We start from the raw sequence: 11,257 nt of genomic DNA, 5'->3' as shown, positions 1-11,257 counted from the left end.
ACAATCTTTCTGCTTTTTCTATGCTTCCTGCCGCCATCACTGTCATGTCTTCCTCTTAATCAACACCATCGTGATGACTATCACTAAAACCTGCTTCCTCACTGGCAAATTATCATTTGCATTTCTTCCCTCCCTCTGTGAAGCTTTTCAACTCGAAGTGAAGAGGCACTTTTGGAGTTTAATTTTCTTGTCACACATATCCCCCCCCCCCCCCCCGGCACACACACCTCCCTCCCCAGTACCCATAATAATAGGACTACCATAACACTAAAGCTCTTACCAACCGGCATCTACACCGGGAAGAAACAGTCTGTAGAGAGATCTCTGTTACACAGGCATTAACCTACATTAGAGCATTACTTTGCCGGTATGATGGTCTCATCCTTAACAACAAGCAGCACTTTGCACCATTGCGTTGCACCATTGCGTTCTCTTTATGGTTATTTGGGTGAGCTAATTAAACCCACGACAGACCCAAATGCTTACTGTCCACAGTGAAGTTACTTACCTTTGGCTTGTTTACAGGTAGGCTTGTTTGTTTGTTTGTTTGTTTGTTCTGGGCTATGGCAGGCCAGGTTGTAGGCAATGGGGATGCCGCGGACATGACGTGCATACTGATGAGCATTCCGTGGGAAAAAGGGATGGGGAGCCGCTGAAACGAGGGAGGAGTGTGTGTCACCCCTTTTTGTAGGCAGCTTAGAACGCCATTAAACTTTTATGTCCAAAGTGAATATTTCCTGCCAACTTCTGCCCAGATTGGCCTCCACAGGAGCCCACTGACTCCTGTCAGTTGTGCTGTATGAATGCAAAATAATTGCCCACTGACTTCTGTCAATTGTGCTGTATGAATGCAAAATAATTGGCAAACATGGATGCCTGTTTGTTTGGAAATTTGACTGATTTTTATGCTTTCAGCGCAGTTTTAAACCCTTAAAAAAACAAATGACAGGTTTTTGTGATGCCTGTCATATTGTGGTGATTGTATGCCTGACGCATATCCACAATATCATTCACATTTTTTAAAGCATTTCAAACATTGTTAGATTTGCTGAGCCACAGATGTATAGTATCAGTAAAAGCCTCTGTTCTTGGTGTTGGAGTGTTTTTTCTGTTTCAGAGTGATCAGCCCCATAGATGTAGGTCTAGTTTATCAACCCCATAGATGTAGGTCTAGTTTATCAGCCCCATAGATGTAGGTCTAGTTTATCAACCCCATAGATGTAGGTCTAGTTTATCAGCCCCATAGATGTAGGTCTAGTTTATCAGCCCCATAGATGTAGGTCTAGTTTATCAGCCCCATAGATGTAGGTCTAGTTTATCAGCCCCATAGATGTAGGTCTAGTTTATCAACCCCATAGATGTAGGTCTAGTTTATCACCGGAGAACATCTATTCCCTTTTTCATGCATTGTGCAGCACGCTGTCCTTATTCAGCCATGAAAGGAATACAGCCCTCTGCTGTTTAGGAATACATATCCCATAAGCCCTCTGCTGTTTAATTACAGTAAATGTACCAAAGCTGACTGTTGTGTAATGGCCCCATGTTATGCAGCAGGAAGTATTGGCAGTTGCTTTCCGTGGCCCCCTAGACGGACAACAACTTGAAGCTAAAGCCAAATGTTTCTGTGTAGATCTACAAGCAGAGCAGAGTTACCATTTTGATAGCAGATTTGATGCAGCCATTGGAGTTGTTTCACACGCCCCAAATTTGGCTACATGTACATACCATGTGCTGCACTACTGAAGGAGTTGGTTGTCATATGTTCTGAGTTGTAGTTGGTTTACACAGTTGTATGGAGGCCTAATACTGGGCTTAGTTTCTACAAAGCACTCGAGTGCCAGAAAAAAAAAAATCTTCAAGAATTAACAAGGGAATGATGGATCATGAGAACCTTCTGTCTTGAATTTAGAGACGTAAATATGTTGGAAGAATTCCAGAAAGCGGTAAGTAGATTCAGTTCACATGTAATATTTGTCCTGGAAAACGTATAGCTATGAAACAAGTTGCACAAGACTGTTGGTGCCGCTCGCCCTGGTGGTGGCCTGGCATTTGAACCTAATTAGTTTGATTGATCGATTAGTTTGATTGATCGATTGGGAACGAAAGCCACAGCAGGAGTTGATGAAGAGGAACGAGACGTGGGATCCGATCGGCCCACGGTCCGGGGTCTTGAGGAGAGACAGGAGAGCAATGCAGACGCCTGATTTTTCTATTCTTTCTTTTGCTCTCTCTCTCTCTCTCTCTCTCTCCTTTTCAGCCGGAGAGCCCTACACCTAATTTCCGCTCCCACCGCCCACCAGGACCCGGGAACACTCGGCCGGTGAGTCATGCGAAAAGTGCAGAATTAGAACCAATACCCCCAATACCCCCAATACCAATACCCCCAATACCAATACCCCCAATACCCCCCCAAAGTGCAGTGCTGAATTAGAACCAATACCCCCAATACCCCCCCAAAGTGCAGTGCTGAATTAGAACCAATACCCCCAATACCCCAAAACCCCCAATACCCCCCCCAAAGTGCAGTGCTGAATTAGAACCAATACCCCCAATACCCCCAATACCCCAATACCCCCAATACCCCCCCCAAAGTGCAGTGCTGAATTAGAACCAATACCCCCCCCTCCCCCCAAAGTGCAGTGCTGAATTAGAACCAATACCCCCAATACCCCCCCAAAGTGCAGTGCTGAATTAGAACCAATACCCCCAATACCCCCCCCCAAAGTGCAGTGCTGAATTAGAACCAATACCCCCAATACCCCCCCCCTCCCCCCAAAGTGCAGTGCTGAATTAGAACCAATACCCCCAATACCCCCCAATACCCCCAATACCCCCCCCAAAGTGCAGTGCTGAATTAGAACCAATACCCCCAATACCCCCCCCAAAGTGCAGTGCTGAATTAGAACCAATACCCCCAATACCCCCCCAAAGTGCAGTGCTGAATTAGAACCAATACCCCCCCCAAAGTGCAGTGCGGAATTAGAACCAATACCCCCAACCCCCCCCTCCCCCTCCCCCCCCCCCAAAGTGCAATGCTGAATTAGAACCAATACCCCAACCCCCCCCCCTCCCCCTCCCAGTTGTGCTCACCAGCAAGGCAAAGAAATAGTCTGTTATTTTTGTTCCTTTTTTGAATGTAGATAAAGTCAGAACTGTCAAGCTCACAGGCTTGCCATTAATATATGCCAGACCATAATGGGCAGGACGTTATCGTAGGTCATCAGTGAAGAGCACCCAGTTTAACGCCCCCCCCCCCCCCCTCTCCTCCCCCCCCTTCCCATCTCCATGCATGTACATTTCCTAATTGAAGTAAAATGATGTCTAATTAGAAAAGTGTGGATCCTTTTTCCGTGTTTATGCTGCAAGCAATCAGTCGATGAGTCATTAAGCCCCTGAGAGTTCTCCGGGTGGTCTCTCGGGTGAACTCTGAGCCGGTGACCTGTAGATGAGGTCTGGCAGCCTGGGCTTCACTTCCCAATGAAGATGCACAGCAGCTGTTTTGTAGCTCAATAAGCTGTAGTGTCTGAGTCTCATCTATAGTCAATGGCCTGGTTTCCCAAACATAAGTCTAGTCCCAGACTAAAAGCTCTTTTGTAGCGGAGATCTGCAGTTTTAAACTAGGCTTAATCCGCATCCAGGAAACTGGTTCCTGTATCATCTTTTTAATTTGCTGTTGAGAGGAGGTGGGGGGGGGGGGGGGGGGGTTGAAAATGGAGGTTGGGAGGGGAGTGTTGCTGTGAGAAGAGAGAGGAGGTGGGGGGGGTTGAAAATGGAGGTTGGAGTGTTGCTGTGAGAGGAGAGATGAAGAGGGAGGAGCGTGGGCAAGAGAAGTGTGGAACAGAAAACGGTGGGGAAGCAAATCGGAGCGAAAAACACCCCATGCCTGTGTGTTGGCCTCGCAAGCCGAGCGGAGCGTGAGTGCGGTCGCTGTGAGCGCAGGTGAGCAGATGGCTTTGCCCCGTGTGAGGCAGACCCTGCCACCGCTGTCAGGGCACTGGCGTCATCGCCAGCGCCTGCTCTCGCTTCCGTCTAATTACACCCAAACTCCACACGGAGCTCCGAGCAGCACCACACCCAAACAAACACCGCAGAGTCACCTAGTTCCTCCATTGATTTGAACCGTGAGGATTTCTGCTCAACGCTAAGGATGGTTAATGGAGGTCTCTCCTTATTTTCCCCCTCCAATCCTTTCAAATTGAGACCTCTAAGCTTGGATACTAACCTTGGAGTTAAGTTAAAATATGCTTAGTTGTCTCCCAAAATGGCAAACACTAGAATTCTCACGTCTCGCGGCTAGGAATCCTCAATAAGTCGCCTAGTTCCTCCATTTATTTTAACTAGGGATGCACAATATATGGGCGGCCGATATATTATTGGCCGATAAGCGAAAAAATTCAAATATTATTATCGGTCCGAAAACAGAATTCTGGCCGATAATTTGCGCCGATATTTTTTAAAGTCCTAATTTAGGCCTACGTAAGGTCCGTCTGGCTACACTGAGCTACTTGAGCTTGGTTGGCTATACTTTTTCCTCAATATAATGTCAGTGGTGTGAATGTATTTCACTACTCTTAACAAAATCTGTGGATATATGCGTTCATTTGGGAATCTGTGGATCTCAAAATCCTCTCGTGAATGATCCGCCATTTAACCTTACCAGAGCGGAGCTCAGCCCTATGTAGAGCCGTCTTGTGCTCGTGTGTTTGCACTTTACCACGCTGGTCGGGGAAACAAATAAACAAACTCGTTAGTGGGACGAGTACATAAGTAGGCCTAGTTCTAAGTTGTGTTTTAGTATTATATTTGCATTACTTTAGCTTGGGTTTTGTATTATTACCTAGAAATATGCTAACCATTCGTGCTTCAGTTCCAGACAGGTCACCATAATAAGTTATTAAAACCTTCGGGGCTAACGCCTTTCATATCTGCTGCAGCAGGTTGTGCGCAACAGAGTAGACGGACATAAGATACAGTCTGAGGAGTTGCAGCTTTATTCAGTTACCCGCAGTTGAAACTAAACATAAGTTTCCCTCACAAACTCTGATTTGGTCGCTATACTGTAGCTTATTCCTAGCTGAGCCGTTTATGAGCGTGTTTATGAGTGAAAAGATTCAAACTCTCTAGCCACTCACTCGCAATTCACTGACTTCAGGTTCACTTAAAGGAGCCACACATACTGTAGGGCTAGGCTACTGTTATGTTGTTGACTGCCGTACTATTGAGGACTATTATGAGTTCTGTCCATCATTTGGTGGTAGGTAAAATTACTGCAATAAAATTATGCTTATTAAATGCTTTCCCCAAATCACTTTTCACAATTTTTTTTCAAGAGTAATATTATCGCTTATCGTATCGGTATCGGCCACAACAAACCAATAAATATCGGTTATCATTATCGGCCCTAAAATTCCATATCGGTGCATCTCTAATTTTAACCGTGATGATTTCTGCTGAACACTAAGGATGGTTAATGGAGGTCTCTCCTCCAATCCTTTCAAGTCGAGACCGTTTCCTTGGCAGTAGCAGCAGCAGCGTCAGGCTGTGGAGTCGTGGATTGCTTCTTTCAGTCTTGGCTCCAGCTTGTTGATGTGTTCCTGTTGTTGGGAACAGCGCGTGCATGTCATTGATGGTGTTGGGTTTCCGCCTCTCCTGTGTGTATTGGTTTCGTTGCTCGTCGGCAGCAGGCGTGCCATTGATGGCATCTGCTTGTGAGCGCATACGTGACGAGTGTAACAGCATTGACGCTGGCGTCCCTAATGATGTGTGTCAGTAATCATGACGTATTGGTGTCAGCATTAGTTATATGTTTATGCTTCCCCATGCTTTCCTTGGTGGTGGTGTCCAGTGTTGGCCATGTCAGCCTCATTTTGGGTTTCCAGACTGTGACCCGAGGGTCTAAGGGTGTGGGGCATGCAAGGGCTGTCTATATTTGGCTGTTCTAAGCTGGACTTGGATATATTAGGGTGGCTGGCATGTCTAGAAGGCCTGAGGAGGTCATTGGCGGGAGTTACTGGGTGTATACCAGACCCAGTGAAATTCCTGTAAAATAAGGTTTCAGTGTCTTGGAACTTGGAACTAGTAAGTTGACACAAACAGTCTGTGTTTATGTGAGAAGTTAAAATACAACATATGTCAATATGTGCATCAAATGTCAATATTCCTGTTCCTATTAGTCCATCTATTCTGATTTTCTGTTATATGTGGTGTATTTTAAGTGTTAATAGAGTTAACCCACACACTGATGAAGATGTTAGAAAGTGTTAGAAAATTAGATTTTTCTTCAATTATATAAAAGATATTTTAATTTGTAAGTTAAGTAAGTAGAAGTTTTGTTAAGAAAAAATATGAACAGCATTACACAAAAACCAATGGCCCAATTTTCATGGCAATGGCACTTCCACTCATTTTTTCAAAGTCAAAGTGACCGGCAGAGGTTTCGTTTTCCGGACATTTTGATGATATGCCGGTCAAATATCCTATTATCCCTTCTTAATTACAACTGGAGACAGGCTATGTAGCTTAAAGAATGACATAATCAGGCTGTATAGAATGCAACATGTTCATTAGCCTAACTTAAACATGCCTAACAAGATAGACAGTATCTTTTCATGGACAGCAAGAGTCCGCTTCGTTCGTTGTTTTAAAAAGGCTTTGTTTGTTGCTGCTACCCACGTTATCTCCAGTAGTGACTGTTTAACTTACACAGATGCGCACACACAAGAATGAGCGCTCACACCACTACCCCCTAATGCTATGCCTCTTTATTTGATAACAAAAAATTAAGAAATGTTTCCTATTCTGGGAAATGTTTAGTTTCTTTTTCTTTCGGCCACGGTTCAATGGTATAATTGTGCCAGAAATTATCCACAGACCAGTAATTGCCTCGTCGAGGAGGCCCTAACCCTGCAGATCATAGACAGAGAATGCATAGGCCCACTGTATTTGTCTACTGTACAATTCATCATCATCCATCGCGCCTGGCCTCTGAAAAAACTAAAAAGGCTAGTCTGCCTGGGCCTGGCCATGTTTGAACCGCCTCACTCATTTGTTCGTTGTTTAACATGGACATTTTAAGCGTGCGCTTCCTATTTGAAATGCAGCATAGGCTATGCGTGTTGTTTAACTCATTGAATGCCAAGCTATTTTCGGGAGCTTTGTCCTAGAGTGCCAGCAATCTAGACCATTGTTGATGATTTTTGTACAGCCACAGCATATTCTGTGTTATAGCTATGAACACATACAATGGCTCGATTAAAAGGTGAGACTTTAAGCTCTCGGTGGGTGCAAACCGTGTATTTCTACACGCCTTTGTTCCTGAGAAATCCCAAGCTAAACAGTGTAGTTTTCATCAAAATCTCTGTTTTTTTTCTAGAAATGGAGATATAACGTCTTTCATGAAATATGAAGTGTTGCCTGTTACTTACTTGTGTAAACTTTCCGGGAAGTGATCAGCGAGACCTGGCGAGACTGCCACCTAGTGATAGACCCACGAAAATGGCCTGGTTTTGACCTGACGTGCATGCGTCACTGCTTCGACCTAAAGCAGCAACCGAGTTATGATAAAATGTCCAGATTGTGCGTTTTCATGAGTTTTCGATCGTCATATATTTAATTTCCATTCATCACAGAGTTCCCAAAATCACATATAAGGTGTGTAAGAGTGTCTTGTTTCGTAATTTAAAAAAAAAGCTAAAAACGTAATATTACGTTTTTGGCACTCAACGCATTGGAAGGAAAAACGTAATATTAAGTTTTTGGCACTCAATGAGTTAATAGCTTACTTTTCAAACAGTAGAGCCTGTTCATTTAAAAACATAGCCAGAGGACGTATAATATAGGCTTACATATTAAGGCTTATTCTCAAATTCAGATTGCGTTAGGGGACAGGATTATTAGCCAATTTTAATCTGACAATTTGACCGGAGAGATTTAATTTTGTCGGACATTTCATTTTTTTTCCGGCTAACATCGGGTGATTACCGGACAATGGAAACCCTGCCCCATGGTCTCCCTGAACATGCAGTTTTTACTTTGTCTGACAGTTGACAATGATGACTGTGTCTGACAGTAGTGTCAGTTGGACCGTATTCTTAGAACTCTTGGCATTATGTTTGTAATGCCCACTTTATATTAGTGTGCCAAACCCAGGATAGGAAAGTGACCATCAGGTCTTGCAGGCATGCCTCTTGATTAGGTTTTAATATGCTGTATCTCTTAATGCGGTCAAAGAGCACTCTAATGATTTTGTAAGACTCAAAGGAAAGATTAAGAAAAGAGGCATCTGCATAGATTGGCTCGGTTGAGGCCCCATTGCTTCTTCTCTCCTCTCGTCTGGCTCTGTCCGTTGGCATTTTGTCAGACCAGCCGTTAACAGTGTGTAGCTGGAAAAATGTATTGAGTGGTACAGTTTATACATAATGTGTCTTGGGATATTCGATCCAAAACTATAAAGGGGAGGAAGTTCCAAAGCATTCTGAAAAATTCCACACTGTTTCTGGCTAGCGCTGTACAATTACCTAATCCATTTTCAGCCAAAATCACAATTTGAACTAATGGAATTAACTATTCGCCAAGGCTGCAATTAAATGGCAACTCTGTCTCAAATATTCGCCAAGGCTGCAATTGAATAGCAACTCTGTCTCAATAGTTGAAGCAACACCAAAGCACTTTTCCTCTTTGGTCCCCCTACAGGTTGGAAGTGTAATTGTCCAATACCGCTGTGTTAAATAATTTAGTCTACTGCAGCCTACCGTCTTCCATTTATATGTACCTGCCGAGTACGCTCCACCTTGCTTCACCTATCAGGTATTGTAACGCTTGCCGTAAAGCAAGTCAAATTTGTAGTTTCTTATGTCTCATTCAAACTACAGATCCGCTACCCGATCTGGCAAACTTGCTTAGTGCGGTTATAGCCGATAGAGGGCCACAAAGCGAATGCAGAGTGCCGTTCACCCTATTACACTGGAGTGATGCTGTGTAATGTGAAATAGGCTTGGTTGTCAATTGCCTACTGTGGGAGATCCCCTAACTATAGCGAAAGGAAGGCAACACCTCTCCTGTGTATGTCTGAAAAATTAGGGCAGCGCTCCTAAAATGGGGAACGCCTACATGAAAGTAATTAATTGCTGCAAGCAAGCAAAGATTTTTTTTTTTTGAAGCTTTGCATAGATGTCAAGGTTACCAAGACACCAAGAAGGGTTGCAGCAAAATTCCAGCAACTTTCAAAGTTGGAAACTTTCAATGGGACTTAACAGGAATATGTGGTAATTAACCATATGGGAATAAACAGGAAATGTGCTAAATTGCAGTTTAGTCTATAACAGGGAACATAGTTGCAGCACCTCTTTCCACCCCTTTGCAAGCAAAGTGTTTGTCAAGCAAAGTGTTCAGATATCCTCTGTACAGCACTTTGGTCAGTGGAAACTGTTTTATAATGTGCTCTATAAATTAAATTTACTTACTTACTTACTTACAGATTGTACAATATTTAAGCAATGTTTCATGTTAAATATTTTATAATCTTGTGTGTTGGGCTGTTGCCTTATATATATGCCTTAACAAAGATATTGCATGTAAATATCATTTCCACTTCCTTCTTCGTTGTCTTCATATTCTACCTTGCTCCAAAAGTGGTTAAGTGGGTTTGACATTGGAATTGTTGTACTTCAGGAGACATTTCCTCAGATAAGCACTTGATTCATTTTGTTTAAATCCAGCAAACTCTGTTCTTGCTAGAACGCTTCTGAAAAAAAAAAAAACCCTCTAAAGGACTAGTCTCAATAGACAGGTCGTCTTTTCTCACTACAACCAATCTACCTGATAAAAGACATTTTTAAAATCTCAGTCCTTGCATTATTACCAAATTGCCACGCTATTTTAGTATCATCACAAAGTAAATTCAATGCTAACGGCACTCTTAACCAACTGGAAGCTGATCTGCCCTGTTTGATAGATAATTAGGCAGCATTAGCCTAATTGTAGGACAGTATTATTCTGTGCCCTGTTTTTTTAAGCAGTTCACATTGTCTTTATCTATTCATTGGCTACTACCTCACTGCCTGTACAGGAAGACTGCAAAGAACACACCTTGTGCATGTTCTGTTGCATTATTAATGGTTATTTGCACCTAACAGATGACCAGTTGGTGGATGTTGGCTCAGCTGCTCTCAAGGCGTTTTTCGACCAACTGAGAGAGAACTGGTTTTTGAACTTTTTCCATTCAAAATTCCTTGAATTTTGGCCCCAGCTGTGGCGCAACTGGCTGGGCCACCTGCACCGTACGCCGACGACCCGGGTTCAATTCCTGCCCCGTGGTCCTTTCCGGATCCCACTCCGACTCTCTCTCCCACTCACTTCCTGTCATTCTTCACTGTCCTGTCATTAAAGGCATAAAAAGCCCCAAAAAATATACTTAAAAAAAAAAAAAAATCCTTGAATTTCGATGTTATCTTGGGAACCAGCCAGCATTTTCACTTTTTTCACTTTTGTTTTGAACCAGTGAGGAGTCTTCAACAGAATTTGTAGTGTGTATATCTAACCTATCGAATGACACACCCACTTTGGTTCACTTCGGTCCGATAATGTAACATGCTTATCTTCATACTAACATTGCATCTGTATTACCATTTATGCTAACAGGATTAGCTACACTTAGCTACACATTAACTCTTTAAAAAAGAATGCATTAACAAAACTCTGGATCCATATTATGAATGATACAAGCCCTAAAAACAAAATACTTATATATATATATCAATTCTTGTGTTTTGGTTTGATCTTCTTATTCAATCATGCAGCGACCTGGGTATAGCAGAGACTTTCTAATGAGGAGACACAGCACTCGAAAAATCTCCATAGAAATGGATGGGGTTAGTTTGTAACGCCAATATCGCAGTTGTCTATGCATATCACACCCCCTCTGTGGCAAAACGTCGACATGTGAATACATTGAGCCAATCATGTGGTGTTTTGTGTAGACACCGTGCCAAACATGTGTTGTGATCCCGCCGCTGGAGCAAGATTGGTGTTGTGAAGCTTTGCGCACGCGCATTTCTCCTGAAACGGATGCCCGATGAGTGCCCAAAAAGCGTTGCAATATGGCTGCCAAGTGGAGGGACTTAAAAGGACTTTGGGTATAGTCAGCGTTGACGGGCTCTATCCGAGTTGAATTTACAACATGCAGCCCAGAAATTCCCTCCCAACCCAAGTGTCTTGAAAAAGAGTGAATAGTGAATTTGAATATGAGAATATTAGAGTT

Source organism: Alosa pseudoharengus, unplaced genomic scaffold, assembly GCF_046254945.1.
Source record: "Alosa pseudoharengus isolate Yale_2024_CS ecotype anadromous, Long Island Sound unplaced genomic scaffold, YU_APseudo_1.1 YU_APseudo_1.1_scf_5, whole genome shotgun sequence".
In the NCBI taxonomy this organism is placed as follows: Eukaryota; Metazoa; Chordata; class Actinopteri; order Clupeiformes; family Clupeidae; genus Alosa; species Alosa pseudoharengus.
The sequence above is the reverse complement of the archived record's forward strand: the minus strand, read 5'-3'. Positions refer to the sequence as shown.